The 25,035-nt window shown below is 46.8% G+C and overlaps 1 protein-coding gene across 2 annotated transcripts in view; it reads right to left on the bottom strand.

Moving 5' to 3' along the window:
• Positions 1–25,035, bottom strand: part of naga (N-acetylgalactosaminidase, alpha) — a 266,612-nt gene that overhangs the window by 18,929 nt on the left and 222,648 nt on the right. The gene's annotated exons all lie outside the window — the stretch shown is intronic.

Genomic DNA, 25,035 nt, shown 5'->3' with positions numbered 1-25,035 from the left:
TCTGCATCCTCGTCACAGTTCACCCTCCCACCCAACTTGGGGGTATCATCTGCAAACTTTGAGATGTTACATTTTGTTCCCTCATCCAAATCATTAATATATATTGTGAATAGTTGGAGTCCCAGCACTGATCCCTGTGGCACCCCACTGGTTACTGCCTGCCAATTTGAAAAGAACAGTAAGAAGTCTGACAACACCAGGTTAAAGTCCAACAGGTTTATTTGGGAGCACAAGCCACTAGCTTTCGGAGCGCTGCTCCTTCATCAGGTGAGTGGGAGTTCTGTTCACAAACAGGGCATATATAGATACAAACTCAATTTACAAGATAATGGTTGGAATATGTCTTTACAGGTAATCAAGTCTTAAAGGTATAGGCAATGTGAGTTGGGAGAGGGTTAAGCACAGGTTAAAGAGATGTGTATTGTCTCCAATTGCTTAGAACCCAAGGGAATAGGGGAGATCCTAAATGAATACTTTGCATCGGTATTCACAAAGGAGAGGGACTTGTTGACTGGGAGTGTCTCAGAGGGAGGTGTTGAAGGTGTTGACCCGTTAGAGAGAATCTCCATTACAAGGAAGGAAGTGTTAGGTTTTTTAGGTAACATTAAAACTGACAAATCCCTCGGGCCTGATGGCATCTATCCTCGACTGCTCAGGGAGACAAGAGATGTAATTGCTGGGCCTCTGACGGAAATCTTTGTCTCTTCATTGGACACACGTGAGGTCCCTGAGGATTGGAGGATAGCGAATGTGGTACCGTTATTTAAGAAGGGTAGCAGGGATAACCCGGGTAATTATAGGCCAGTGAGCTTGAGTCCGTGGTAGGGAAGTTGTTGGAGAGGATTCTTAGAGACAGGATGTATGCGCATTTAGAACGGAACAATCTCATTAGTGACAGACAGCATGGTTTTGTAAGAGGGAGGTCGTGCCTTACAAATTTGGTGGAGTTTTTTTGAGGAAGTGCCAAAAACAGTTGACGAAGGAAAGGCTGTGGATGTCGTCTATATGGATTTCAGTAAGGCATTTGACAAAGTCCCTCATGACAGGTTGGTTAAGAAGGTTAAGGCTCATGGGATACAAGGAGAGGTGGCGAGATGGGTAGAGAACTGGCTTGGCCACAGGAGACAGAGGGTAGCAGTCGAAGGGTCTTTTTCTGGCTGGAGGTCTGTGACCAGTAGTGTTCCGCAGGGCTCTGTACTGGGACCTCTGCTATTTGTGATATATATAAATGATTTGGAAGAAGGTGTAACTGGTGTAATCAGCAAGTTTGCGGATGACACGAAGTTGGCTGGACTTGCGGATAGCGAAGAGCATTGTCGGGCAATACAGCAGGATATAGATAGGCTGGAAAACTGGGCGGAGAGGTGGCAGATGGAGTTTAATCTGGATAAATGCGAAGTGATGCAATTTGGAAGAAATAATGTAGGGAGGAGTTATACAATAAATGGCAGAGTCATCAGGAGTATAGAAACACAGAGGGACCTAGGTGTGCAAGTCCACAAATCCTTGAAGGTGGCAACACAGGTGGAGAAGGTGGTGAAGAAGGCATATGGTATGCTTGCCTTTATAGGACGGGGTATAGAGTATAAAAGCTGGAGTCTGATGATGCAGCTGTATAGAACGCTGGTTAGGCCACATTTGGAGTACTGCGTCCAGTTCTGGTCGCCGCACTACCAGAAGGATGTGGAGGCTTTAGAGAGAGTGCAGAGAAGGTTTACCAGGATGTTGCCTGGTATGGGGGGTCTTAGCTAGGAGGTGAGATTGGGTAAACTGGGCTTGTTCTCCCTGGAAAGACGGAGAATGAGGGGAGACCTAATAGAGGTGTACAAAATTATGAAGGGGATAGATAGGGTGAACGGTGGGAAGCTTTTTCACAGGTCGGAGGTGACGATCACGAGGGGTCACGGGCTCAAGGTGAGAGGTATAACTCAGATATCAGAGGGACGTCTTTTTACACAGAGGGTGGTGGGGGCCTGGAATGCGCTGCCAAGTAGGGTGGTGGAGGCAGACACGCTGGCATAGTTTAAGACTTACCTGGATAGTCACATGAGCATTCTGGGAATGGAGGGATAGAAACGAATGGTCTAGTTGGACCAATGAGCGGCACAGGCTTGGAGGGCCGAAGGGCCTGTTTCCTGTGCTGTACTGTTCTTTGTTCTTTGTTCCAGCCAGGACAGTTAGTGAGATTTTGCAAGTCCAGGCAAGTCGTGAGGGTTACAGATAGTGTGACATGAACCCAAGATCCTGGTTGAGACTGTCCTCGTGTGCGGTTCATGTCACACTATCTGTAACCCCCTTCAGATTATGAGGTGAGGTACTCCTCTTTGAGTGGTTGGCTATTAGTCTCAGAGAGGAGATGCAGGCTTTGTAACACTCAGCTATAATTTTTCCCAAACTGCGGAGATTAAAAGCTTTTTTTGTACATTTGCATTTCCTCCAGGTTTACCCTTGGGGAGTTCTACTTATTTCTGATCATGTGTACATACGAACATGGCAGCATGGTGGCACAGTGGTTAACATTGCTACCTCACAGTGCCAGGGACCCGGGTTCAATTCCGGCCTTGGGTCACTGTCTGTGTGGAGTTTGCACGTTCTCTCCGTGTCTACGCAGGTTTCCTCCGGGTGCTCCGGTTTCCTCCCACACTCCAAAGATGTGCTGGTTAGGTGGATTGGCCATGCTAAATTGCTCAAAGAACAAAGAACAAAGAACAGTACAGCACAGGAAACAGGCCCTTCGGCCCTCCAAGCCTGTGCCGCTCCTTGGTCCAACTAGACCAATCGTTTGTATCCCTCCATTCCCAGGCTGCTCATGTGACTATCCAGGTAAGTCTTAAACGATGTCAGCGTGCCTGCCTCCACCACCCTACTTGGCAGCGCATTCCAGGCCCCCACCACCCTCTGTGTAAAAAACATCCCTCTGATGTCTGAGTTATACTTCGCCCCTCTCAGCTTGAGCCCGTGACCCCTCGTGATCGTCACCTCCGACCTGGGAAAAAGCTTCCCACCGTTCACCCTATCTATACCCTTCATAATCTTGTATACCTCTATTAGATCTCCCCTCATTCTCCGTCTTTTCAAGGAGAACAACCCCAGTCTACCCAATCTCTCCTCATAGCTAAGACCCTCCATTCCAGGCAACATCCTGGTAAACCTTCTCTGCACTCTCTCTAACGCCTCCACGTCCTTCTGGTAGTGCGGCGACCAGAACTGGACGCAGTACTCCAAATGTGGCCTAACCAGCATTCTATACAGCTGCATCATCAGACTCCAGCTTTTATACTCTATACCCCGTCCTATAAAGGCAAGCATACCATATGCCTTCTTCACCACCTTCTCCACCTGTGTTGCCACCTTCAAGGATTTGTGGACTTGCACACCTAGGTCCCTCTGTGTTTCTATACTCCTGATGACTCTGCCATTTATTGTATAACTCCTCCCTACATTATTTCTTCCAAAATGCATCACTTCGCATTTATCCGGATTAAACTCCATCTGCCACCTCTCCGCCCAATTTTCCAGCCTATCTATATCCTGCTGTATTGCCCGACAATGCTCTTCGCTATCCGCAATTCCAGCCATCTTCGTGTCATCCGCAAACTTGCTGATTACACCAGTTACACCTTCTTCCAAATCATTTATATATATCACAAATAGCAGAGGTCCCAGTACAGAGCCCTGCGGAACACCACTGGTCACAGACCTCCAGCCGGAAAAAGACCCTTCGACCACTACCCTCTGTCTCCTATGGCCAAGCCAGTTCTCCACCCATCTAGCCACTTCTCCTTGTATCCCATGAGCCTTAACCTTCTTAACCAACCTGCCATGTGGGACTTTGTCAAATGCCTTACTGAAATCCATATAGACGACATCCACGGCCCTTCCTTCATCAACCGTTTTTGTCACTTCCTCAAAAAACTCCACCAAATTTGTAAGGCACGACCTCCCTCTTACAAAACCATGCTGTCTGTCACTAATGAGATTGTTCCGTTCTAAATGCACATACATCCTGTCTCTAAGAATCCTCTCCAACAACTTCCCTACCATGGACGTCAAGCTCACCGGCCTATAATTTCCTGGGTTATCCCTGCTACCCTTCTTAAACAACGGGACCACATTCGCTATCCTCCAATCCTCAGCGACCTCACCCGTGTCCAAAGAAGCGACAAAGATTTCCGTCAGAGGCCCAGCAATTTCATCTCTCGTCTCCCTGAGCAGTCGAGGATAGATGCCATCAGGCCCTGGGGCTTTGTCAGTTTTAATGTTCCCTAAAAAACCTAACACTTCCTCTCTTGTAATGGAGATTTTCTCTAACGGGTCAACACCTCCCTCCGAGACACTCCCGGTTAACACGCCCCTCTCCTTCGTGAATACCGATGCAAAGTATTCATTTAGGATCTCCCCTATTCCCTTGGGTTCTAAGCATAATTCCCCTCCTTTGTCCCTGAGAGGTCCGATTTTCTCCCTGACAACTCTTTTGTTCCTAACGTATGAATAGAATGCCTTGGGATTCTCCTTAATCCTGCCTGCCAAGAACATCTCGTGACCTCTTTTTGCCCTTCCAACTCCCCGTTTGAGTTCTTTCCTACTCTCTCTGTATTCCTCCAGAGCTCCATCTGTTTTCAGTTGCCTGGACTTAACATACGCCTCCCTTTTCATTTTAATCAGATCCTCAATATCCTTTGTGTCCAAAGATGTGCAGGTTAGGGGAATTAGCCATGGTAAATGTGTGGGGTTACGTGGATAGGGCGGGGGATAGGGCTTGGGTAAGATACTCTGGCAGAGAGTCTGTGTAGACTTGATGGGCCAAATGGCCTCTTCTGCACTGTAGGGATTCTATGATCCCTACATGTGCCACAGGGTAGAACCAGCCCCGGACAGAATTCCAAAGCAGTGCTTTATAAACACTCTGCAGAAGTTCCAGACTCACACTTCACTCAGCCAGCAATGTTTCCCTTGGATACCAGTCCCAGGAGGGTCCAATGCAATGAGACTGTCCATTCGAAGGGTACCGGCTGCCAACAGTGAGAGAGAAGCAGGAGGTCAGCACAGACTAAGGCAGCATCTGCTGAGTCCAGGAAGAGGAATTTGAAAAAAAGAGAAAGTGTGAAGTAACACATTTTAGGAAGTGTAACAAGACAAGGGAATCCGCAAAAACAGGGCGGATACTGAGAAGTGTGAGACCTCATAGAACATAGAACATTACAGCGCAGAACAGGCCCTTCGGCCCACGATGTTGCACCGACCAGTTAAAAAAAAAAAAAAAAAAACTGTGACCCTCCAACCTAAACCAATTTCTTTTCGTCCATGAACCTATCTACGGATCTCTTAAACGCCCCCAAACTAGGCGCATTTACTACTGATGCTGGCAGGGCATTCCAATCCCTCACCACCCTCTGGGTAAAGAACCTACCCCTGACATCGGTTCTATAACTACCCCCCCTCAATTTAAAGCCATGCCCCCTCGTGCTGGATTTCTCCATCAGAGGAAAAAGGCTATCACTATCCACCCTATCTAAACCTCTAATCATCTTATATGTTTCAATAAGATCCCCTCTTAGCCGCCGCCTTTCCAGCGAAAACAATCCCAAATCCCTCAGCCTCTCCTCATAGGATCTCCCCTCCATACCAGGCAACATCCTGGTAAACCTCCTCTGCACCCTCTCCAAAGCCTCCACATCCTTCCTGTAATGTGGGGACCAGAACTGCACACAGTACTCCAAGTGCGGCCGCACCAGAGTTGTGTACAGTTGCAACATAACGCTACGACTCCTAAATTCAATCCCCCTACCAATAAACGCCAAGACACCATATGCCTTCTTAACAACCTTATCTACTTGATTCCCAACTTTCAGGGATCTATGCACACATACACCTAGATCCCTCTGCTCCTCCACACTATTCAAAGTCCTCCCGTTAGCCCTATACTCAACACATCTGTTATTCCTACCAAAGTGAATTACCTCACACTTCTCCGCATTAAACTCCATCCGCCACCTCTCGGCCCAACTTTGCAACCTGTCTAAGTCTTCCTGCAAACTACGACACCCTTCCTCACTGTCTACCACACCACCGACTTTGGTGTCATCAGCAAATTTGCTAATCCACCCAACTATACCCTCATCCAGATCATTAATAAATATTACAAACAGCAGTGGCCCCAAAACAGATCCCTGAGGTACACCACTTGTAACCGCACTCCATGATGAATATTTACTATCAACCACCACCCTCTGTTTCCTATCCGCTAGCCAATTCCTGATCCAATTTCCTAGATCACCCCCAATCCCATACATCTGCATTTTCTGCAGAAGCCTACCATGGTGAACCTTATCAAACGCCTTACTAAAATCCATATATACCACGTCCACTGCCTTGCCCCCATCCACCTCCTTGGTCACTTTCTCAAAAAACTCAATAAGGTTAGTAAGGCACGACCTACCTGCCACAAAACCATGCTGACTATCACCTATCAATTCATTACTCTCCAAATAACTATAAATCCTATCCCTTATAATTTTTTCCAACATCTTGCCGACAACAGAAGTGAGACTCACCGGTCTATAATTCCCGGGGAAGTCTCTGTTCCCCTTCTTAAACAATGGGACAACATTCGCTAACCTCCAATCTTCTGGTACTATACCAGAGGCCAACGACGACCTGAAGATCAGAGCCAGAGGCTCTGCAATCACTTCTCTTGCCTCCCAGAGAATCCTTGGATAAATCCCATCCGGACCAGGGGATTTATCTATTTTCAGACCCTCCAGAATATCCTGCACATCCTCCTTATCAACTGTAATACTGTCTATTCTACTCCCTTGCAACCCAGTGTCCTCCTCAGCTATATTCATGTCCCCTTGCGTGAACACCGAAGAGAAATATTGGTTCAATGCTTCACCAATCTCCTCCGGTTCCACACATAACTTCCCTCTGCCATCTATAACTGGCCCTAAACTTGCCCTAACCAACCTTCTGTTCTTGACATACCTATAGAACGCCTTAGGATTCTCTTTAACCCTATCCGCCAAAGTCTTCTCATGTCCCCTTTTAGCCCTTCTAAGCTCGCTCTTCAACTCCCTCTTAGCCAATCTAAAGCTTTCTAGTGCACTACCCGAGTGCTCACGTCTCATCCGAACATAAGCCTCCTTTTTCTTTTTAACCAACAAAGAAACTTTTTTGGTGCACCACGGTTCCCTAGCCCTACCAATTCCTCCTTGCCTGACAGGGACATACCTATCACAGACTCGCAGTAGCTGCTCCTTGAAAAAACTCCACATGTCGGACGTTCCCAGTCCCTGTAATCTCCTAGTCCAACCTATGTTTCCTAATTCTCTCCTAATAGCCTCATAATTACCCTTCCCCCAGCTAAAACCACTGGCCCGAGGTTCATGCCTATCCCTTTCCATCACTAAGGTGAACGTAACCGAATTGTGGTCACTATCACCAAAATGCACACCAACTTCCAAGTCTAGCACCTGGTCTGGCTCATTTCCCAGCACCAGATCCAATATAGCCTCACCTCTAGTTGGCCTGTCTACATACTGAGTCAAAAAACCTTCCTGCACGCTTTGAACAAAAACTGACCCCTCTAACGAGCTAGAGCTATAACAATTCCAGTCAATATTAGTCAAGTTAAAATCCCCCATAACAATTGCCCTATTACTTTCACTCCTAAGCAGGATTGACTCCGCAATCCTTTCCTCAACCTCTCTAGAACTTTTAGGAGGTCTATAAAAGACTCCCAACAGGGTGACCTCTCCTCTCCTATTTCTAATCTCCGCCCATACTACCTCAACAGATAAGTCCTCATCAAACCTCCTCTCTGACACTGTGATACAATCTCTGACCAATAATGCTACCCCTCCCCCTCTTCTACCTCCTTCCCTACTTCGACTAAAACATTTGAACCCCGGGACCTGCAGCATCCATTCCTGCCCCTGCTCTATCCATGTCTCTGAAATAGCCACAACATCGAAGTCCCAGGTACTGATCCACGCTGCAAGTTCACCCACTTTATTGCGAATACTCCTGGCATTGAAGTATACACATTTCAAACCCTGCTCCACCCCACCTCTGCAATGCCGTGCATAGCAGTCCCCATCCATGCATCCCTCACTTTCAGCCCCACTACTCAGGATCCCTCCCCCCCCCCGAATCAGTTTAAACCTCCCTGCATGGCCTTAGCAAATTTACCCCCCAGGATATTGGTCCCCTTCTGATTAAGGTGTAGACCATCCTTCTCATAGAGGTCACACCTTCCCCAGTACGAGCCCCAATTGCTTAAGTACCTGAACCCCTCCCTCCTGCACCATCCCTTCAGCCATGAATTCAAACCTTCCCTCTCCCTATTCCTCTCTAAACTATCCCGTGGTACAGGCAAGAGTCCAGAGATAACCACTCTGTCAGTCTTGGCCTTTAGTTTCCACCCCAACTCCATAAATCCCTGCCTAATATCCCCTTCCCCTATCCTCCCTATGTCGTGTGTCCCCACATGTACAATAACTTGTGGTTTATCTCCCTCCCCCCTAAGAGTCCTGAATACCCTGTCAGACACATCCCGGACCCCAGCCCCTGGTAGGCAACACACCAACCCTGAGTCCCTACCTTTAGTTCCGACCCTCCTATCTGTCCCCTTAATTGTGGAGTCCCCAATCACAAGGCCCAGTCTTTTACAGCCCCTAACCACCTGAGCTTTCTCACTCGGCTCACCCCCAGAGATCTGCTCTCTATGCTCAGTTGATTCCTCCTCAACTGTAGCCTCCAGCACCGAAAACCTATTATGGAGGGGAACCATAGGAACTCCCTCACCTCGGAGTAGAAACATACAAAATAAAAGCAAAAGTAGGCCATTCAGCCCTTCGAGCCTGCACTGCCATTCAACATGATCATGTCTGATCCTCTATCTCAATGCCATACTCCTGCACTCTCCCTATTCCCCTTGACATCCTGATTTTAGAACTCTACCCATTTCCTTCTTAAATATATTCAGTGATTTGGCCTCCAGTACTTTCTGTGGTAAAGAATTCCACAGGTTCACCACCCTCTTAGTGAAGAAATTCCTCCTCATCTCAGTCCTAAATGGCCTACTCCATATCCTTAAACTGTGTCCCCTAGTTCTAGACCCTCCCCCAGCTACAGGAAACAACATTCCTGCATCCAGTCTGTCTAGTACTGTCAGAATTTTATACATTTTAATTAGATCTCCTCTCAGCCTCTACTTTCTCAGGAGTCTAAGGAAATATGGCATGCCCGCTACAATTCTCACCAATTTTTACAGACGCACCATAGAAAGCATTCTTTCAGGAAGTATCACAGCTTGGTGTGGCTCCTGCTCTGTCCAAGACAGCAAGAAACTATGTACTGTATGCTTTGTCTGTATAGCGCGCAAGAAACAATATTTTTCACTGTATACTAATACATGTGACAATAATAAATCAAATTAAATCAAATCATTCTTTTAAATTCCAGTGAATACAGGCCAAGTTGACCCAATCTCTCTTCATATGACAATACAGGAATCAGTCTGGTGAATCTTTGCTGCATTCTCTCTATGGAAAGTCTATCCTTAGATAAGGAGAGGAAAACTGCACACAATTCTCCAGGTGTGGCCTCATCAGGGCCCTGAACAGCTGCAGTAAGACATCGTTGCTTCTGTCCTCTTGCAATGAAGGCCAACATACCATTTGCCTTCCTAACTTCTTGCTGTACCTGCACGCTTGCTTTCAGTGAGTGGTGCACCAGTACATCCTTTGTGCACCAACAATTTAAAGGAAGTGTGAAGAAGGGAAAGGGTTAATTTTTTTTGTACTCAATGTATTTTGTACCTAAAAGGTTGAACTTTGTACCTGGAATGTATCACAAACATAACCCTTCCTTATGGCTAGTCTCCCCTTTGTTTATATTGCTCCTGGTAGTAGTATAAGCCATTTGTTCATGGTTTCATCGCTTGTTTATATCATTCTGATAAAACAGAGAGTTAAATATCGATGTAGGGTTGGAAGTCTTGCTTTCCCGTAGGCTTGTGTATGATTTAAACAAAGGAAGCAGCTACCAAATGGTAGAGTGCGAGAATGGCCGTTTGAAGGAGGATTCCCACTGGGACAGCTGCAATCGCACACAGTCACTTCAAAGGAAAGGCCGCGGGAAGAACGGGGGACCAGAGGTTGCATCTTCACTACAACTATCAGGAGAACTGTGCTTTATGACCCAAGGATACCAGATAGTCTCTAACCATAATCCAGAGCGTATCAGAAGCTGTTAAAGGAACTATAATTTATGATCAAGGACTGTTAACTGGACTTTGCTTCATGACTTGTATTGGGAACCCTGATGTATAAAGATCCACGCTTCTTGTGTTCAGAGAGAACTTTGGCTTCCGCTTTCAAGGGGTCAGGTTCTCCCGCAAGCTTGTGAGAATAAAGCCTTACTCTATTTTGACTCATACCAGCCTCAGAGGTATTTTTACCGACTTCAAAGTGTGACAAGACAAGGGAATCCGCAAGAGGACAAGTGGTTAAAGAGACATTTGGCATGTTTCATAGAATCATAGAAACCCTACAGTGCAGAAGGAGGCCATTCGGCCCATCGAGTCTGCACCGACCACAATCCCACCCAGGCCCTACCCCCACATATTTACCCGCTAATCCCTCTAACCTATGCATCCCAGGACTCTAAGGGGCAATTTTTAACCTGGCCAATCAACCTAACCCACACATCTTTGGACTGTGGGAGGAAACCGGAGCACCCGGAAGAAACCCACGCAGACACGAGGAGAATGTGCAAACTCCACACAGACAGTGACCCGAGCCGGGAATCGAACCCGGGACCCTGGAGCTGTGAAGCAGCAGTGCTAACCACTGTGTTACCGTGCCGCCGTTTCCCTTTGCCGAAATATCGATTATAAGGTTATGCGGGAGCTGTATCCAATTTAGTTAGACCACAGCCAGAGTACTGCGTACATGTCGGGTCACCACATTACAGGAAAGACAGAGGTGCAGAGGAGATTTATGAGGATGTTGGCAGGACTGGAAGATGTTAGTACTGAGGAAAGGTCAGACATTGCAGTTGCCTTCCCCAGAACAAGAGGAGATGGAGGAGTGTCTTACTTGCGATGCATAAAATTATGAGGTGCCAGATATGGTAAATAAGGTCGGCTTCGTGCGAAAGGGATCAAAACTGAGGAGACAAAACTAAATAATTGGTTGATCACTGGGGGGATGATGAAACTTTCGCACCCAGAGGGTGGTAGGGAACCCTTATCTGCACGAGAGGACGAGGCACGTTTAAGAAATGTTTGGACGCCTACTTGAAGAGTCATCACCCGCTGGGAAACTGGGATTAGGTCAGCCAGCCCTTCAATGCCACCACGGACACAACGGGCCCAACGGCCACCTTCTGTGACATAAATTATCCATGGCCTCTGTGAATGTAAAACAAGTGAATTCACGGCTATTTTGTCCCGCAACAAACAGGGAACAAAAAAGAAATTAAAATCATCACGGCACAGTGGTTAGCACTGCTGCCTCACAGAGCCAGGGACTCAGGTTCAATTCCGGCCTCAGGTCACTGTCTTGTGCGGAGTTTGCACATTCTCCCCGTGTCTGCATGGGTTTCCTCCGGGTGCTCCGGTTTCCTCCCACACTCCAAAGATGTGCAGATTACGTGGATTGGCCATGCTAAATTGCCCCTTAGTGTCCAAAGATGTGTAGGTTAGGTGGATTGGCCATGCTAAATTGCCCCTTAGTGTCCAAAGATGTGTAGGTTAGGGGGATTGGCCATGCTAAATTGCCCCTTAGTGTCCAAAGATGTGTAGGTTAGGGGGATTGGCCATGCTAAATTGCCCCTTGGTGTCTCAAATTATGCAGATTATGTGGATTGGCCATGCTAAATTGCCCCTTAATGTTTCCAAAATGTGCAGGTTAGGTGGTTTGGCCATGCTAAATAGCTCTTTAGTGTCTAAAGATGTACAGGTCAGGGGGATTGGCCATGCTAAATTGCCCCTAGTGTCCCAAGATGTGTCGGTTAAGGGGATTAGCAGGGTAAGTACGTGGGTTTTTAGGGCTAGGGCCTGGGCAAGATGCTCTGTCGGAGAGTCAGTATAGACTCGATGGGATGAACGGTCTCCTTCTGCACTGTAGGAATTCTATCTGCTGTGATTTTCTTTTCTAGTCAAATTCAAAATAAGGTGCCCTGGGCCTCAATTCCCAAGAGAAAGGACTTGGTCACCCCTCACTGCACTCACTAGAAATGATTGGGGTAGTGGTATAGTCACTGGACTAGTAATCCAGAGACCCAGGGTAATTCTCTGGGGACCCGGGTTCGAATCCCACCACGGCAAATGGTGGAACTAAGAGTCTAACAATGACCATGAAACCATTGTCAATTGCTGGAAAAACCTGTCTGGAAATAGAATCATAAAACCGCTACAGTGCAGAAGGAGGCCACTCGGCCCATCGGGTCGGCACTGACCACAATCCCACCCAGGCCCTATTCCCGTAACACCACATATTTATCCTGCTAATCCCTTAACACTTGGGTCAATTTAATATGGCCAATCAACCTAACCCGCACACCTTTGGGCTGTGGGAGGAAACTGGAGCACCCGGAGGAAACCCACACAGACACGGGCAGAATGTGCAAACTCCACACAGACAGTGACCCAAAGCTGGAATTAAACTCGGGTCCCTGGCGCTGTGAGGCAGCAGTGCAAACCACTGTGCCATTCTGCCATCCTTACCTGGTCTGGCCTACATGTGACTCCAGAGCCACAGCAATGTGGTTGACTCTTAACTACCCCCTGAAATGGCCGAGCAAGCCACTCAGTTCAAGGGTAATTAGGGATGGGCAATAAATAATGGCCTAGCCAACTTATGCCCACATCCCATGAATGTATGGGAGGTCTTTTGTGTCTCTAAGTCAAATGAAGTTCTTTAGAGTTAGAAAATAATGACTGTCTCACTTGGTCTTTTAATATTTGGAACTGAAGAGAAAAAGGAGAAAATCTTATATATCGCACCGCCCTGTTGTGTGAGCGCTAGTCCTGGAATTCACAGTGGGAATAAACAGACAGGGCATTTTTACAATTATGAGTAGCTTTGATAGGGTTTGACGTAGAAAAAGACATATCCACTTGTGGTTGAATCCAAATCTAGGAGTCATAAATCCAACAAGAGAAACGTCTTTGCCCAGAGAGCTGGTTAGAATGTGGAATATTTGCTACCAAATAAACCTGTTGGACTTTAACCTGGTGTTGATAAAACTCTTAGAACTCATACCACAGGGGGAAGTTGAGGTGAATAGTCTGGATACAAGAGGAAGTCAGATAAACATGAGGATGTAAGCCTGAAGCCTCCAGCCAATAACCGTTGCAATTTTGTATTTTGTATTGTATTTCTGCTCTGCTGTTGTTTTAAACCGAGAGTGAATATTTAAAGTCATGTTGTATTTAATCTCACTTGGTCGATATTGATCATAATCCAGCTATGATTGTGCTTTGATTAACTCATAGGACCATGGATCATAGGGTCCATAGAATCTCTACAGTGCAGAAGGAGGCCATTCGGCCCATCGAGCCTGCACTAACAACAATTCCACCCAGCCCCTATCTCCGTAACCCCACGTATTTACCCTGCAAATTCCCCTAACCTGCACATCTTGGGACACTAAGGGGCAATTTAACATGGCCAATCCACCTAACCCAAACATCTTTGGACTGTGGGAGGAAACCCTTGCAGACACGGGGAGAACGTGCAAACTCCACACGGTCACCCACCCAAGGCTGGAATCGAACATAAGAACTAGGAGCAGGAGTAGGTCATCTGGCCCCTCGAGCCTGCTCTGCCATTCAATAAGATCATGGCTGATCTTTTCGTGGACTCAGTTCCACTTACTTCCACTCACCATAACCCTTAATTCCTTTACTGTTCAAAAATTTATCTATCCTTGCCTTAAAAACATTCAACGAGGTAGCCTCAACTGCTTCTCTGGGCAGGGAATTCCACAGATTCACAACCCTTTATGTGAAGAAGTTCCTCCTCAACTCAGTCCTAAATCTGCTCCCCCTTATTTTGAGGCCATGTCCCCTAGTTCTAGTTTCACCCGCCAGTGGAAACAACTTCCCTGCTTCTATCTTATCTATTCCCTTCATAATCTGATATGTTTCTATAAGATTTCCCCTCATTCTTCTGAATTCCAATGAGTATAGCCCCAGTTTACTCAGTCTCTCCTCATAAGCCAACCCTCTCAACTCTGGAATCAACCTAGTGAATCTCCTCTGCACCCCCGCCAGTGCCAGTATATCTGCTATTTGTGATATATATAAATGATTTGGAAGGTGTAACTGGTGTAATCAGCAAGTTTGCGGATGACACGAAGATGGCTGGACTTGCGGATAGCAAAGAGCATTGTCGGGCAATACAGCAGGATATAGATAGGCTGGAAAATTGGGCGGAGAGGTGGCAGATGGAGTTTAATCCGGATAAATGCGAAGTGATGCATTTTGGAAGAAATAATGTAGGGAGGAGTTATACAATAAATGGCAGAGTCATCAGGAGTATAGAAACACAGAGGGACCTAGGTGTGCAAGTCCACAAATCCTTGAAGGTGGCAACACAGGTGGAGAAGGTGGTGAAGAAGGCATATGGTATGCTTGCCTTTATAGGACGGGGTATAGAGTATAAAAGCTGGAGTCTGATGATGCAGCTGTATAGAACGCTGGTTAGGCCACATTTGGAGTACTGCGTCCAGTTCTGGTCGCCGCACTGCCAGAAGGACGTGGAGGCGTTAGAGAGAGTGCAGAGAAGGTTTACCAGGATGTTGCCTGGTATGGGGGGTCTTAGCTATGAGGAGAGATTGGGTAAACTGGGGTTGTTCTCCCTGGAAAGACGGAGAATGAGGGGAGATCTAATAGAGGTGTACAAGATTATGAAGGGGATAGATAGGGTGAACGGTGAGAAGTGACGTTCACGAGGGGTCACGGGCTCAAGGTGAGAGGGGCGAAGTATAACTCAGATATTAGAGGGATGTTTTTTACACAGAGGGTGGTGGGGGCCTGGAATGCGCTGCCAAGTAGGGTGGTGGAGGCAGGCACGCTGACATCGTTTAAGACTTACCTGGATAGTCACATGAGCAGCCTGGGAATGGAGGGATACAAACGATTGGTCTAGTTGGACCAAGGAGCGGCACAGGCTTGGAGGGCCGAAGGGCCTGTTTCCTGTGCTGTACTGTTCTTTGTTATTTGTCTATCCTTTCTCAAGTAAGGAGACCAAAACTGTACACAGTACTCCAGGTGTGGCCTCACCAGCACCTTATACAGCTGCTACATAATCTCACTGTTTTTAAACTCCATCCCTCTGGCAATGAAGGACAAAATTCCATTTGCCTTCTTAATTACCTGCTGCACCTGCAAACCAACTCCTTGTGATTCTTGCACAAGGACACCCAGGTCCCTCTACACAGCAGCATGCTGCAATTTCTTACCATTCAAATAATAGTCCATTTTGCTGTTATTCCTTACAAAATGGATGATCTCACATTTACCAACATTGTACTCCACCTGCCAGACCCTCACCCATTCACTTAGACTATCTATATCCATTCACAGACTTTCAGCGTCCTCTGCACACTTTGCTCTGCCACTCATCTTAATGTCATCTGCGAATTTTGACACACTACACTTGGTCCCCAACTCCAAATCATCTATGTAAATCGTAAACAACTGCGGTCCCAACACGGATCCCTGAGGCACACCACTAGTCACTGATCGCCAACCTGAAAATCACCCATTTACCCCCACTCTTTGCTTTCTGTTAGTTGACCAATCCTCTATCCATGCTAATACATTACCCGTAACACCGTGCACCTTAATCTTATGCAGCAGTCTTTGGTGCGGCACCTTGTCAAATGCCTTCTGAAAATCCAGATACACCACATCCACAGGTTCCCCATTGTCCACTGCGCTTGTAATGTTCTCAAAGTATTCCACCAAATTAGTCAAACATGACCTTGCCCTTCATGAACCCATGCTGCGTCTTACCAATGGGACAATTTATATCCAGATGTCTCACTATTTCTTCCTTGATGATAGATTCAAGCATTTTCCCTACTACAGAAGTGAAGCTAACCGGCCTATAGTTCCTGCCTTTTGTCTACCTCCTTTTTTAAACAGTGGCGTCACATTTGCTGCTTTCCAATCTGCGGGAACCACCCCAGAGTCCAGCGAATTTTGGTAAATTACCATTAGTGCATTTGCTATTTCCCCCGCCATCTCTTTTATACCCTGGGATGCATTCCATCAGGGCCAGGAGACTTGTCTACCGTTAGCCCCATTAGCTTGCCCAACACTACCTCTTTCGTGATAATGATAGTTTCTAGGTCCTCACCTGCCATAGCCTTCCTATCATCAATTTTTGGTATGTTATTTGCGCCTTTCACTGTGAAGACCGACACAAAATACCTGTTCAATGCCTCAGCCATTTTCTCATTTCCAGTTATTACATCCCCCTTCTCATCCTCTCAAGGTTTATTTTAGCCACTCTTTTTCGTTTTATATATTTGTAGAAACTTTTGCTATCTGTTTTTATATTCTGAGCTAGTTTACTCTCATAATCCATCTTACTTTTCTTTAAAACTTTTTTCGTGGCTTTCTGTTGATCTTTAAAGAGCCTGGGTGGTTGGCGCTGTGAGGCAGCACTGCTAACCACTGTGCCACGGTAATAATCATTAGTGACCTGCTTTTGTAGACCTTGTTTCTCAGATGAAGTGCCAAGCTGCTGGTGTTTCAGAACATAAGAACTAGGAACAGGAGTAGGCCCTCAAGCCTGCTCCACCATTTAATAAGAACATGGCTGATGATTTGTTTAGACTAAATCTTGTTTGCCATTAGAATACTAAAATAAGTTGCTTTTTGATTGTGATCAAAGGTACTGTTCGACTTCATTCTGTGACCCTTGGGATTACATAGCAAGTCGCTGAGTAATCTTGTGTGATGTGGTCATCTGAAGCATTGGAAGATGCAGCTTGATTAAAATGGAATAATATCTTGATTGATGACAGATGAGGAGACACCATCAATAGCTGCGTAAACAACTTGCACATTGTGAAGTCTGCATGGCCTTGCAGTACACGTGAAAAGAATAAATAAGATTGGGAAAGACTGTACCAAGGCCTCGAGAGGCTGGAAAGGCAGCCTGAATTTGGCCTTAAAGGAGATGTTGCTTTTTTGAAGGGGTAACCAAGAAGGTAGATGAGGGCAGTGCAGTTGATGTTGTCTGCATGGACTTTAGCAAAGCCTTTGGTAGGTTGTTGCATGACATTAAATCTCATAGGATCCAGGGTGAGGTAGCTAAATGGATACAAAATCGGCTTGATGACAGAAGCCAGAGGGTGGTTGTAGAGGGTTGTTTTTCAAACTGGAGGCCTGTGACCAGTGGTGTGCCTCAGGGATCAGTGCTGGGTCCACTGTTATTTGTCATTTATATCAATGATTTGGATGAGAATATAGGAGGCATGGTTAGTAAGTTTGCAGATGACAACAAGATTGGTGGCATAGTGGACAGTTAAGAAGGTTATCTCGGATTGCAACGGGATCTTGATCAATTGGGCCAGTGGGCTGACGAATGGCAGATGGAGTTTAATTTAGATAAATGCGAGGTGATGCATTTTGGCAGATTGAACCAGGGCAGGCTTACTCAGTTAATGGTAGGACATTGGGAAGAGTTACAGAATAAAGAGATCTCGGGGTACATGTTCATAGCTCCTTGAAAGTGGAGTCACAGGTGGACAGAGTGGTGAAGAAGGCATTCAGCATGGTCAAAACATTCAATAAGAAGTCTCACAACACCAGGTTAAAGTCCAACAGGTTTATTTGGGAGCAAAAGCCACGAGCTTTCAGAGCGCTGCTCCTTCGTCAGGTAAATGGGAGTACTGTTCACAAACAGGGCATATAAAGACACAAACTCAATTTACAAAATAATGGTTGGAATGCTAGTCTTTACAGGTAATCAAGTCTTAAAGGTACAGACAATGCGAGTGGAGAGAGGGTTAAGCACAGGTTAAAGAGATGTGTATTGTCTCCAGCCGGGACAGTAAGTGAGATTGTGCAAGCCCAGGCAAGTCATGGGGGTTACAGATAGTGTGACATGAACCCAAGATCCCGGTTGAGGCCGTCCTCATGTGTGCAGAACTTGGCTATCAGTCTCTGCTCAGCGACTCTGCATTGTCGTGTGTCGTGAAGGCCGCCTTGGAGAACGCTTACCTGAAGATCAGAGGCCGAATGCCCGTGACCGCTGAAGTGTTCCCCAACAGGAAGAGAACACTCTTGCCTGGCGATTGTCGAGCGGTGTTCACTCATCCGTTGTCGTAGCATCTGCATGGTCTCCCCAATGTACCATGCCTCGGGACATCCTTTTCTGTCAGGTAGACAACGTTGGCCGAGTTGCAAGAATATGTACCGTGTACCTGGTGGATGGTGTTCTCACGTGAGATGATGGCATCTGTGTCGATGATCCGGCACGTCTTGCAGAGGTTGCTGTGGCAGGGTTGTGTGGTGTCGTGATCACTGTTCTCCTCAAGGCTGGGTAGTTTGCTGTGGACAATGGTCTGTTTGAGGTTGTGCGGTTGTTTGAAGGCAAGAAGTGGGGGTGTGGGGATGGCCTTGGCGAGATGTTCGTCTTCATCAATGACATGTTGAAGGCTCCAGAGAAGATGTCGTAGCTTCTCCGCTCCGGGGAAGTACTGGATGACGAAGGGTACTCTGTCTGCCGTGTCCCGTGTTTGTCTTCTGAGGAGGTCAGTGCGGTTTTTCACTGTGGCGCATCGGAACTGTTGATGGATGAGTCGAGCGCCATATCCCTACGGACAAGCCCTCCGTATACACAGGATCTGCTCAGATGAGGAGGATCGCAACAGACACCTCCAGAAGCTGAAAGATCTCCTCATAAGAACAGGATATGGCGCTCGACTCATTGATCAACAGTTCCGATGCGCCACAGCGAAAAACTGCACCGACTTCCTCAGAAGACAAACACGGTGGACAGAGTATCCTTCAACGTCCAGTACTTCCCCGGAGCGGAGAAGCTGCGACATCTTCTCCGGAGCCTTCAACATGTCATTGATGAAGACAAACATCTCGCCAAGGACATCCCCACACCTCCACTTCTTGCCTTCAAACAACCGCACAACCTCAAACAGACCATTGTCCGCAGCAAACTACCCAGCCTTCAGGAGAACAGTGACCACGACACCACACAACCCTGCCACAGCAACCTCTGCAAGACGTGCCGGATCATCGGCACGGATGTCATCATCTCACATGAGAACACCATCCACCAGGTACACGGTACATACTCCTGCAACTCGGCCAACGGTGTCTACCTGATACGCTGCAGGAAAGGATGTCCCGAGGCATGGTACATTGGGGAGACCATGCAGACGCTACGGCAACGGATGAATGAACACCGCTCGACAATCACCAAGCAAGAGTGTTCTCTTCCTGTTGGGGAACACTTCAGCGGTCACGGGCTTTCGGCCTCTGATATTCGGGTAAGCGTTCTCCAAGGCGGCCTTCACAACACACGACAGCGCAGAGTCGCTGAGCAGAGACTGATAGCCAAGTTCCGCACACATGAGGATGGCCTCAACCGGGATCTTGGGTTCATGTCACACTATCTGTAACCCCCACGACTTGCCTGGGCTTGCAAAATCTCACTAACTGTCCTGTCTGGAGACAATACACATCTCTTTAACCTGTGCTTAACCCTCTCTGTTACTTAACCCTCTCTCATCTTACTTTAGATGGGTCAGTTTTTGTCCAATGTGTGCAGGAGGGTTTCCTGACACAGTATGTAGATAGGCCAACAAGAGGCGAGGCCACATTGGATTTGGTACTGGGTAATGAACCAGGCCAGGTGTTAGATTTGGAGGTAGAAATCATAGAAACCCTACAGTACAGAAAGAGGCCATTCAGCCGATTGAGTCTGCACCGACCACAATCCCACCCAGGCCCTACCCCCATATCCCTACATCTTTTTAGCCGCTATTCCCTCTAATCTACGCATCCCAGGACACTAAGGGGCAATTTTTGGCATGGCCAATCAACCTAACCCGCATATCTTTGGACTGTGGGAGGAAACCGGAGCACCCGGAGGAAACACACGCAGACACGGGGAGAATGTGCAAACTCCACACAGACAGTGACCCAAGCCGGGAATCGAACCCAGGTCCCTGGAGCTGTGAAGCAGCAGTGCTAACCACTGTGCTACCGTGCCGCCCCTTCAAAGTAGGTAAGCACTTTGGTGACAGTGACCACAATTCGGTTACGTTTACTTTAGCGATGGAAAGGGATAGGTACATACCGCAGGGCAAGTGTTATAGCTGGGGGAAAGGAAATTATGATGCGATTAGGTGAGATTTAGGATACATAGGATGGGGAAGAAATCTGCAGGGGATGGGCACAATTGAAATGTGGAGCTTGTTCAAGGAACAGCTACTGCGTGTCCTTGATAAGTATGTACCTGTCAGGCAGGGAGGAAGTGGTCGAGCGAGGGAACCGTGGTTTACTAAAGAAGTTGAATCTCTTGTGAAGAGGAAGAAGGAGACTTATGTACAGATGAGACATGAAGGCTCAGTTAGGGCGCTTGAGAGTTACAAGTTAGCCAGGAAGGACCTGAAGAGAGAGCTAGGAAGAGCCAGGAGGGGACATGAGAAGTCTTTGGTAGGTAGGATCAAGGAAAACCCTAAAGCTTTCTATAGGTATGTCAGGAATAAAAGAATGACGAGGGTAAGATTAGGGCCAGTCAAGGACAGTAGTGGGAAGTTGTGCGTGGAGTCCGAAGAGATAGGAGAGGTGCTAAATGAATATTTTTCGTCAATATTCACACAGGAAAAAGACAATGTTGTCGAAGAGAATACTGAGATACAGACGATTAGACGAGACGGGATTGAGGTTCATAAGGAGGAGGTGTTAGCAATTCTGGAAAGTGTGAAAATAGATAGGTCCCCTGGGCCGGATGGGATTTATCCTAGAATTCTCTGGGAAGCTGGGGAGGAGATTGCAGAGCCTTTGGCTTTGATCTTTATGTCGTCATTGTCTACAGAAGACTGGAGGATAGCAAATGTTGTCCCCTTGTTCAAGAAGGGGAGTCGGGACAACCCTAGTAATTATAGACCAGTGAGCCTTACTTCTGTTGTGGGCAAAGTTTTGGAAAGGATTGTAAGAGATAGGATTTATAATCATCTAGAAAGGAACAATTTGATTAGGGATAGTCAATACGGTTTTGTGAAGGGTAGGTCGTGCCTCACAAACCTTATTGATTTCTTTGAGAAGGTGACCAAAGAGGTGGATGAGGGTAAAGCAGTTGATGTGGTGTATATGGATTTCAGTAAAGCGTTTGATAAGGTTCCCCATGGTAGGCTATTGCAGAAGATACGGAGGCATGGGATTGAGAGTGATTTAGTGGTTTGGATCAGGAATTGGCTAGCTGCAAGAAGACAGAGGGTGGTGGTTGATGGGAAATGTTCATCCTGGAGTTCAGTTACTAGTGGTGTACCACAAGGATCTGTTTTGGGGCCACTGCTGTTTGTCATTTTTATAAATGACCTGGATGAGGGCGTAGAAGGATGGATTAGTAAATTTGCGTATGACACTAAAGTCGGTGGAGTTGTGGACAGTGCGGAAGGATGTTGCAGGTTACAGAGGGACATAGATAAGCTGCGGAGCTGGGCTGAGAGGTGGCAAATGGAATTTAATGCGGAAAAGTAGGAGGTGATTCACTTTGGAAAGAGTAACAGGAATACAGAGTACTGGGCTAATGGTAAGATACTTGGTCGTGTGGATGAGCAGAGATCTCAGTGTCCATTTGCATAGATCCCTGAAAGTTGGCACCCAGGTTGATAGGGTTGTTAAGAAGGTGTACAGTGTGTTAGCTTTTATTGGTAGAGGGATTGAGTTTCGGAGCCATGATGTCATGTTGCAGCTGTACAAAACTCTGGTGCGGCCGCACTTGGAGTATTGCGTACAGTTCTGGTCGCCGCATTATACGAAGCATGTGGAAGCATTGGAAAGGGTGCAGAGGAGATTTACCAGGATGTTGCCTGGTATGGCGGCACGGTAGCACAGTGGTTAGCACTGCTGCTTCACAGCTCTAGGGACCTGGGTTCGATTCCCGGCTTGGGTCACTGTCTGTGTGGAGTTTGCACATTCTCCTCGTGTCTGCGTGGGTTTCCTCCGGGTGCTCCGGTTTCCTCCCACAGTCCAAAGATGTGCGGGATAGGTTGATTGGCCAGGTTAAAAATTGCCCCTTAGAGTCTTGAGATGCATAGGTTAGAGGGATTAGCGGGTAAATATGTGGATATGTGGGGGTAGGGCCTGGGTGGGATTGTGGTCGGTGCAGACTCGATGGGCCAAATGGCATCCTTCTGCACTGTAAGGTTTCTATGATTTCTATGGTGGGAAGGTCTTATGAGGAAAGGCTGAGTGACTTGAGGCTGTTTTTGTTAGAGAGAAGAAGGTTAAGAGGTGACTTAATAGAGGCACACAAGATGATCAGAGGATTAGATAGGGTGGATAGTGAGAGCCTTTTTCCTCGGATGGTGGTGGCTAGCACGAGGGGACATAGCTTTAAATTGAGGGGTGATAGATATAGGACAGATGTCAGAGGTAGGTTCTTTACTCAGAGAGTAGTAAGGGCATGGAATGCCCTGCCTGCAACAGTAGTGGACTCGTCAACATTAAGGGCATTTAAAGGGTCATTGGATAAACATATGGATGATATTGGAATAGTGTAGGTTAGATGGGTTTTAGATTGGTTTCACAGGTCGGCGCAACATTGAGGGCCGAAGGGCCTGTACTGCGCTGTAATGTTCTATGTTCTCTCCACTCACTTTATCTGTACCTTTAAGACTTGATTATCTGTAAAGACTCGCATTCCAACCATTATTTTGTAAATTGAGTTTGTGTCTTTATATGCCCTGTTTGTGAACAGAACCCCCACTTACCTGACGAAGGAGCAGCGCTCCGAAAACTCGTGGCTTTTGCTACCAAATTAACCTGGTGTTGTGAGACTTCTTACTGTGTTTACCCCAGTCCAACGCCGGCATCTCCACATCATGCATCACATTCATAGAATCATAGAATCCTACAGTGCAGAAAGAGGCCATTCGGCCCATCGAGTCTGCACCGACCACAATCCCACCCAGGCCCTATCCACATATCCCTACATATTTACCCACTAACCCCTCTAACTTATGCATCCCGGGACACTAAGGGGCAATTTAGAATGGCCAATCAACCTAGCCCGCACATCTTTGGACTGTGGGAGGAAACCGAAGCACCCGGGGGAAACCCACGCAGACACGGGGAGATTGTGCAAACTCCACAGACAGCGACCCGTGCCGGGATTCGAACCCAATCGGATTCAATACAGGAGTTGGGACGTCTTGTTGAAGTTGTATGAGACATTGGTAAGGCCACACTTGGAATACTGTGTACAGTTCTGGTTACCCTATTATAGAAAGGATATTATTAAACTAGAAATAGTGCAGAAAAGATTTACTAGGATGCTACCGGGACTTGATAGTTTGGGTTATAAGGAGAGGCTGGATAGACTGGGACATTTTTCCTCTGAAGCGTAGAAGGCTGAGGGGTGATCTTATAGAGGTCTATAAAATAATGAGGAGCATAGATCAGCCAGTAGTCAATATCTTTTCTCAAAGGTAGGGGAGTCTAAAATTGGAGGGCATAGGTTTAAGGTGAGAGGGGAGAGATACAAAAATGTCCAGAGGGGCAATTTTTTCACACAGAGGGTAGTGAGTGTCTGGAACAAGCTGCCAGAGGTAGTAGTAGAGATGGGTACCCCCCCCCCCCATATCCCTTTAGCCCCAAGAGCTTTATCTAATTTCTCCTTGAAATCACACATCATTTTGGCCTCAACTACATTCCGTGGCAGTGAATTTCACACATTCACCACCCTCTGGGTGAAGAAATTTCTCCTCACCTCAGTTCTAAAAAGGTTTACCCCTTATCCTCAAACTATCACCCCTAGTTCTGGACTCCCCCACCACCGGGAACATTCTTTCTGAATCTACCCTGTCGAACCCTGCTAGAATTTTATAAGTTTCTATGAGATCCCCTCTCACTCATCTCAACTCCAGTGAATATAATCCTAACCAATTTAGTCTCTCCTCATATGACAGACCTGCCATCCCAGGAATCAGCCTGTTAAACCTGGTAAACTCAGAGTAAAGGGACGACCCTTTAGAACTGAGATGAGGAGGAATTTCTTCAGCCAGAGTGTAGTGAATCTGTGGAATTCATTGCCACAGAAGGCTGTGGAGGCCAGGTCATTGAGTGTATTTAAGACAGAGATAGCGTGATAACTCCCATGATCTGCATGGGGAATCACTAATTGACCTCCTCGTTGGGTCAGTTGAATACGAGCTCCCTGAGGCTGGTAATTAGCCATGTGGAGCTCGTACACCAAGTCCTATATAAAGAGTGCATTAACCTTTTAGTCCTGGTTGGGACCTGCTGTGTTCACCACAGGCTCGTGGTTATTGTTGATTTCCAATTGTGTAATAAAAGCACAGCCGACTCCTGGAGTTATTATAAATAGGTTCTTGATTGGAAAGGGGATCAAAGGTTACGGAGAAAAGGCAGGAGAATGGGGTTGAATGGGGTATCAGCCATGATTGAATGGCGGAGCAGAATCGATGGGCCGAACGGCCTAATTCTGCTCCTATATCTTATGGACTGACTGAAGCGTCCACCCATTGGGATTACTCAGTGGCTTGGCAATGTATGTACCGAGGTAATGGTGACATGGAAACTGCTGTGGAACAGACCAAATTGGGGGTTTTTGTTTAAACAAACATCGGTCTTCTTTCCTTCAGAAATGAACAAAACCCTTCCCCTTTTAACTTATTACTCTCTTTTTATATAATATCAATTATAATTGTCATATTATGTAATCATTATTTAATAACATTGTCATTTGAACACAACACTTGTCATCGTCACTCATTCCTGTAAAGTCCAGAGCGTGG

This window comes from Mustelus asterias, chromosome 21, assembly GCF_964213995.1.
Source record: "Mustelus asterias chromosome 21, sMusAst1.hap1.1, whole genome shotgun sequence".
Taxonomy (NCBI): domain Eukaryota; kingdom Metazoa; phylum Chordata; class Chondrichthyes; order Carcharhiniformes; family Triakidae; genus Mustelus; species Mustelus asterias.
This window is presented reverse-complemented; position numbering and strand designations above follow the sequence as displayed.